Raw genomic sequence first — 8,007 nt, 5'->3', positions numbered from 1 at the left:
TTAATTTTTAACATTTTGTACTATTTTCTTTCACTTTGTATGACTTTGTGTGCCTTGACCTAGCTCTCTGTCTATTGTCTACAAATATTTTCCTTTAGCCTCAACTAACTCCTCAGAGAACTGCCGATGCAGCTGCACTTGTTTCTTTAACTGTCATTTTCACTGGAACAGTTTGAGATTATGCTTATATCATTTCATTGTCCCCAATTTGCCCTTTCTCTTGAACTCTTTTCTTCCTTTGCATTTCTAAATGGGGCAATCCTCTCTGATTTTTCTTTGAATTCCTTGAGGTGGGCTTTCTCAAAGTCCAACAAATTTCATCTTTCTCATTACTCTAAAACAGAGGTCCCCAGCCTTTTGAGCACCAGGGACCGGTTCCACGGAGAGAAATTTTTCTGAGGACCGGAGGGGGCGTTGGTTTCATGTACTGCCTGCATCCTGCAGATGGGGCTTTGCTTTTTTGCACAGACCAGTTTCTGGCATGCTGCAGCCCGGTGCCAGTCCACGGACCGGGGGTTAGGGGACCCCTGCTCTAAAATACTCTTTGTCTGGATTAGAGAAGAAAAGAGGCAAATAGGGAGTAATGACAAGAAGAATGACAAATCTAGTTGACTGATAGCACTTTGAAGAAAGTAGTGCTGGTAGTAATGTCTAGTCTACCAGTGTGGCTTGAGCCAACCCAAAGAATTCTGTTGTTCTGGCTTAATATTTTGAAGCTCTTTCAGTATATGATGACAATCTTAAATAAATGAAATAATTAAATCCTGAGTTTATATCACACTCTGCACAAGCGTCTTACCCTGACTAAAGGTGCTACCATTATTATATTCCAAATGCTGTTAATTCTGCGTTTGGGGGGCTTTTCAGAAGCTACTTCTATTCTAGCAAAGGTTTTTATGTGTTGGTGCCTTTGAGCCACAGTTGACTCTTGATGAATGCTTAAATTAGCCTCTACAGCTTTCTTAGCAAGATTTTCAGAAGTGGTTTACTTCTTTTTAGGGCTATAAGAGAGACTGAAAGGGCCAAAGTCATCTGATAGAATAGAATTCTTTATTGGCCAAGTGTGATTGGACACACAAGGAAATTGTCTCCAGCGCATAAGCTCTCAGGGTACATACAAGCAACAAGTGATAAATCATGATCATCATCATAAAATACAATCATCATAAATCATAAGAATACAACATTCAGTGATAGATAGTGATCTAGCTAATGATTTACTTAAGACAGGACTAGAACTCACAGTTTCCTGGTTTCTAGCCTGGTGTCTATATCAAACTAATTCTCAGCAGTTGTTTGGAAAGTGTTTTTATTTTCATACTCCTGCTGCTCTAAGGGTATGCTCTGCTTCTTTTCTGTGAAACTCTATAATCATGTAATTTTTTTTATTTTCAATTGCTGCAAGATTAGTCAGCTTCCCCAAATCCTGTCAGAGGAAGCAACATATGGCAAATGAAATTCTATCAAAATCTCCAGTAGACACAAATGTTTTCATCTCTATTTACAAATGTCATGATTTCCCTCATGCATTGCTTCTCATTTATATTTAGTGAAGCGGAAATAACAGTTGCTCTCCTACAAATCTAAAAAAAATGTCACTGGGGCTATCAAAAAAATTATTCTGACCACATCCTGTAGATTCTCTCCATGACAATCTGTCCCTAATTTGGTCTTTGATGTCATCCAGCACCACTGTAATTGAATCCACCCACTTTGCTGCTGGTCAACCACTTCTCTTTTCTTTTATATTATTTTCATTTAATTATATTCTTATTCAAGACAGTCTTATGTCAGGGTATTGATAATATTATATCCCCATAACAGATGTATCGTATGAAAGAGTCAATAAAGGACCTCTATGGAAGTTCATTATTTAATGTAAAGAATGTTTAAAAAGACTTCCGGTGGATTTTGCGCGCGCGATGGCGGCTACTTTGTAGCCGTCTCTCCTGGGTAAGTGTAAGAACCGCTATGAACAGCAGACATCAGCTGTTCAGCGGTTCAAAATCCCCCTCCCGGGCAAAGGGAGGGGGTAGAGAGTGTCTGAATAGTGGTAGAGCCTCTTTTGCACCCCCCAAGTTTTTTTGGGGGGGGTGAAAGGAGTGCTCCCACGGAGTTCAGACTTGTCTCCGCTTCCCAGCTGTTTTTGTCCTCAGGGACAAAACGAGCCGCTGCAAACACCTCCGTGCTTAAAGAGAACTGGTGAGTTTTTTTTTTTAAACGGACAGAGCTGAGTAGAGGATTTAGTTTTTGCTTTCTTTGATTTATTTGGATTTTAAGTTTTAAGACTTGCTTCTATTTTTATTCTCTCTTTTTATTTTTTTTTCTTTGTTGAAAGGGAAAGTAAAATGGCGATCGGCAAATCTCTCGGTGTTTTTTTTTTCTGAAGTTAGAATGCTGACCGGCAGGCTTTTTGGTGTTTCTCTTTCTTTCCTTTCCCTTTCCCTTTTTATTTTCTTATGATTGGAATGGTTGTTTTTGGTATCTCTAAGTATTTTTTTTTGGAACGGACTTTTTCTATTTAATTCCCCCCCTTTTTTTTTTTTTTGAACTCCCTTCTTTTTATTGTAATGACCCTTTTTTGAAGGACTTTTTTCTGTTTAATTTTTTGCAATTTTTAAGAAGGAGTAAAGCTTTTTTTAATTCTTTTTCTCTTCCTTTTTTTTCCCTTTTTTCTTTTTATTATAATGACCTTCTTTGGAGGGAGTTATGATTTTTGAAGGAATTTTTATAATTTTTTAAGAAGGACTAAAGGTTTTTCTTTAAGATGGCTCCAAAGCATCCAGGGATTTCTACAGCTTCTAAATCAACAGTTTCACCCTCTTCCGGGGGTCAGCTAATAACTATGAAGGATTTGCAAGACATGATGGGAGATGTTATAATTCAAATTAGGGCAGAAATGAAAAAGATTTTAGAGGAAAATAATAAGATCTTGAGACAAGATTTTGTTCTGGTTTTAGAAGGAGTTGCTTCTGTTCTTGAAAAGGTGAACTCCCATGTGGAAGAGGTAGCTGAAAAAGTGGACATAATGGAGGGGAAAATTGAAAGTATGGAAAAAGAAATGGAAAATGAGATTCTTATGCTTCAATATGGACAAATGGAATATGCCTTAAGAATTAGAGGCCTGGGAGAGTCTTTGCAAGGAGATCTGAAAGAGATGGTTGCAAAGGACTTTGCATTGATTTTGAATAAAGAAAAAGAGGGAATACTTAGTGAAATTGAAAAATTATTTAGGGTTAACTCTGTGGTGGCAGCACAGAAGAATCTGCCAAGAGATGTGGTAATTTACTTTGGTAAAAGATCTTTACGCAATGAAATTGTGCAAGCCTATTATAAGAAGAGATTTCAAATTGCTTCACAAGATGTTATAATTTTTAAGGAGATCCCATCTAAAATTTTAAGAAGAAGAAAGGAGTTTGCTTTTCTAGCAAATGAACTTAAAAAGAGAAAAATTCTATTCAGATGGGATGTTCCGACTGGAATGGTGGTGAACTACCTGGGGACATGTCATAGACTTAATACTGTTTTTCAAGCAAAAGATTTTTATACTTCGGTCCTGGGGGTATGTGCATCGCCATCTATTAGGTCTCAACAAGTCCAGATTGAGGAGCAGAAGACAACTTGTGTAGCATACAATTCCAAAGAAAAGCAGCAACAGAAGAAGGTTAAGGAAGTTTCATATTCAGTGGTCTCTGAATCTCTGGGAGATGTTAGACCTACAAAGTCTTTGGAGCAATCTTTAAGGGTGGAATTGCTGCCTGAAATGGAAATTGGGAAATCTCAGTTTGAGGGGCATCAACAAGAGAGGAACGGGCAGAGGATAACTTGTACAACTTACAATTGTAAAGATCAACATAAGGAGGAATTTAAGGAACCCTTACCTGTATTGGCTTCGGAGTCGATGGGAGATTCAGGAATTTTGGAGCAGTCTCCTAAGGCAGAACTTGCAGCATTTCTTACGAGTTCGATACAAGAATGGAGAATGGAAATGGAAGAATGGAGAATGGAAAAAACTGGAATGTGAATAATTAATAATAATACTAATATAATTGAGACTGATAAGGACGCAGTTTCTTACGGATGGAATTTGTTATTGGTGAAGATTGAAATGTTTAATGTGTTTATTATGGATAGGCGTATAAGGGAATTTTGTTGTTTTAAGTTTTGAATCTTTAATGATAATATTGTTTAAATTTGTGTTTTGAAGGGATTATAATTTGTTCATTTTAGTGAGGGGATTCTAATGTTTTAAATTTTAAGTAATGTTTAAATTCGTGTTTTGAAGGGAGTACAACTTGTTCAAGTTTTAAGTATGCTTAAATTTGGTTTTTAAATATTATTAATATTTTTAAGAGAAAATAATTTGTTTAATTAAATGTTTAGACTTGTTTAGGAAAGAAAGTAATGTTTAAATTTGTGTTCTTGGAGGGAGTTTATACAGAATGATGATTGTATTTAGATTTGTTTAGGATTTAAAAGTGTTTCTAGTTTTTAAATATTATTATTAATATTTTTAAGAGAAAATAATTTGTTTAATTAAATGTGCTTAGATTTGTTTAGGACTTATAAGTTTTTTAAGTTTTTTCTTTTTGGATAGGAGAGAAGATTATGAAGATTGAAGGAAATATGTATTTACTTTAAGTTTTTTAAGAGTATTTAGTTTTAATGGTATAACAAAGGTTTATATGTTTATTTTTTTGTTTTAGGATAAAGAAAGAGGGAGAAATTAGATTTTACACTATAGATATAGATATTCAAAGAAAGTAATGTTTAAATTTGTGTTTTTGGAGGGAGTTTATATAGAATGATGATTGTATTTAAACTTGTTTAGGTTTTAAAAGTGTTTTAAGGTTTTTTTTTTTTTTAATTAAGCCTGTACTCAGCTCTGGGAAGTCCAGGGGAGGGTTTGGGAGGTTGGGAAGGGGGGGGTGAGGTAGGGTTGGGGGGGGTATGGGAAGGGGATTTGTTTTTGTAAAATTTAAAAAATTTTCAATAAAAAAAAAAAAGAATGTTAAAAAGACATCTTAATATATTTGCTCAAGTTATATTTGAGTTTCTTCCCAGAACTCAAGGTAGTTTTTCTAGGAAATTGTCCTTGTTTTACCTCCACAATATCAATATACTGGCAAACTATCACCACTAACAGAAAAGAGAGCTTTAGAAAGGAATCCCAGACTGGTGTAAATATTTTGTTGCCTAAGTAATAAAAGTGTGCTTCTTCAGTTCATATAAAGATGCTGACAGTTGAATCTTACTTAACACAGACCACAGGACAATAAACACCACAACACTTCTGCTTTGAGAAACCCAAAAATGCTTGTTCTATCTCTTCAACAACAACAATAATAACAACAACAACACAGCCCAACGGGCTGACACTGGGGTCCTACAGCTCCTTTCATCATAAGTGTCAGGCAATGCCCTAGAATTCAGCTATTAACAATAGCTTTTTAAAAATATTTGATAGGTTTATTTCTTAGCCAATTCCAAGAGTGCAGGCATTCATATACATACACCGAGATCTAATTTTGTTTTGTTTTTTGTAAACCTAAGAGGCTTTCTGATAGCAATTTAATAAACAGTATTTGATACCTATAAAATGTTGGCAGTGGTTTGTTCTCCAACCTGAGCTACAAATATTCTCAACTATTTCAGACCTATAAAATGTCTTCAGCCCAGCTCTACCCCATGCTCAACTGGCAATACTGAATTTCATTTAACTGCATTTAATGTAGTCCTGAGTTAAAAACAAAGTAAAGCAGAAATAGAAGACTGAATAGAGAATATGGTGCTATCATTAAGATTATATATATATATAAGATATATATCATGTACCCACAGGTTTTCATGATTAAAACAAGAACTATAGATTTACTGAAGAGATATGTGTATCTTTTCCCATGAAGTAAAAAAGCATTGATGTTAAACTCAATTGAGTATCTATAAAAGTTATGTTTTCCTTTGCTCATTGGGACTAGCAAGCAATAAATGTTGATTTCCTGTTTGAGTACACACACACACAAACACACACACACACACACACAGAGAGAGAGAGAGAGAGAGAGAGAGAGAGAGAGAACAAGCAGGATTAAGTATGTTTATTTCACACAGCCAACTCCATAGTCATTCCCCAGGTCCCAACTCTGTGTGTGCAGTCTTTAGACTCCATTTTAAGTGACCTCTCCAGAAAACACTAACCGGATGTAACAAAAGCAATGGGAGCAAGACAAGCCGCACTCTGTGACTAAGGCCCGAGGGCAATGGCAGTAAGGTGAACTAAGAACTCCAGATAGACAACAGCAAGGGGAGTCAAGGGACTTCCAGAAGGATGACAGCAAGGTGAATTAGTGAACTCCAAGCAGGATAACAGCAACTGCTCATTGCAAGCCCAACAAAAGTAACCACAACTCCCCAGATTCCAGGCACTGGGAAGGCAATTTGGCTTCAGTAGGTTCAAGGCACAACAAAGACATGGTTTTAAGGCATGACAAATGCAGCTTGACTTCAGTGGGTGGAATGCATGATAAATGCAACTTGACTTCAATGAGTGTAGGGCACAACAATGGCAATTTGACTTTAGTGAGTACAAGACACGATGACGGCAACACAGTCTCAATGACTTCAAGGCAATATCATACAATTGTATCACTTAGTGATGCAATCCTGGTAGTCTGTTACCGATGTAACCTTAAGACTGTACAACTTGTTAACCAAGGACCTCAACATGGGAAGAGGCAGGAATTCCAGACAAATGGCTGAGAGCTGTGAGCAGGTGGGCATTGTGGGCAGTTGCTATGGAGGATGAGGGAATGTCACAGGGTGTAAGGGCAAAACCACAAAGGGACCAGGATTGACCTGCAATCTCCTGCCTTCCCTGTTGATTATATTTGTGAGAAACTGGCAGGGAAGGTCACCCATAGCAATTATGTGACTTCAGAATGCTGCAGCCATCATAATTGCAAGCCAATTGCCAAGCCCCCAAATCATTATATGATTGTGGAGACAACTTTGCAGACAGTTGCAAGTCCCCCTTGTTCAACACCTTAACTTTGAACTATCATTGAATGAATGCTTGTAATTGTTTTTCTGTTGCAACCCCTATTTTGAGAATACTATCCCGCTTGAGATTAGAGTGGCACTTTCACTGTTGGTCTTCTAAAAACTTTTAATTCCAGGAAGATCTTTGGGAAATGAACAGCAACCAGTACACTTACTGCTTTGTGGCTGTTTATGCTCTTATTTGTCTTTATGTTTTTTTTTTTACTGTTGAGTCATTTTTATTGAATATTGCAGAATAATCACAATATCTAATAATAATTTATTACTTGTATGCCATCTGACTCGATCCCTATTAAATTATTGAAGTATTAACATTACTATATTAAATATTGACAAATGTCTAGATCAGGGGTGTCAAACTGCCAGCCCGCAGGCCAGTTGCATCATATGGAGGCCGCGCCCACACCAGCTCTGGCAATAAAAAAAAAATGCAATATGTCACTACATGTCATGTGACCTGGCGAGTTTGACACCTGTGGTCTAGATCTTAAATAAAATAGGGAAAAGCATAATAAATGTCCCCTCACACAATTGCTACTTCCAGTACTATCAAGTTGTTAGCCAGCCCTTTAAAAAAATTTATTTTTATTTTATTAATCAAATTTATATTCTCTGAGATCTCCAGTCAATGTAAATATCATTGTATTTAGTAGTCTCATCTTAGGATCATAAGAAACTTACTTAATAGGTTTCTTTTGACCATTAGCTATAGAGTATCCAACTTTTCATTGCAGTGTCATTGCAGATATCCTCTTTACCAACATTCTTTCACTGTTTATAAAAAGATTAGATTCAGAGTAATCTAAAAGCTACTCCGATGTGGATAGCAATTCAGAAATCTTAGATATTTGTACCAAACTGTGATATCAAAAGTTTCAATTGGCTATTCCGCTATTCCAGTTTCAGACAATACAGCGGTCTGAAACAGTTTGATGCCTCCCAAATAGA

The sequence above is a fragment of the Crotalus tigris genome, unplaced genomic scaffold (assembly GCF_016545835.1).
Source record: "Crotalus tigris isolate CLP2741 ecotype Arizona unplaced genomic scaffold, ASM1654583v1 scf7180000024359.8030256, whole genome shotgun sequence".
NCBI lineage: Eukaryota > Metazoa > Chordata > Lepidosauria > Squamata > Viperidae > Crotalus > Crotalus tigris.
Note: the sequence above shows the minus strand (reverse complement) of the source record.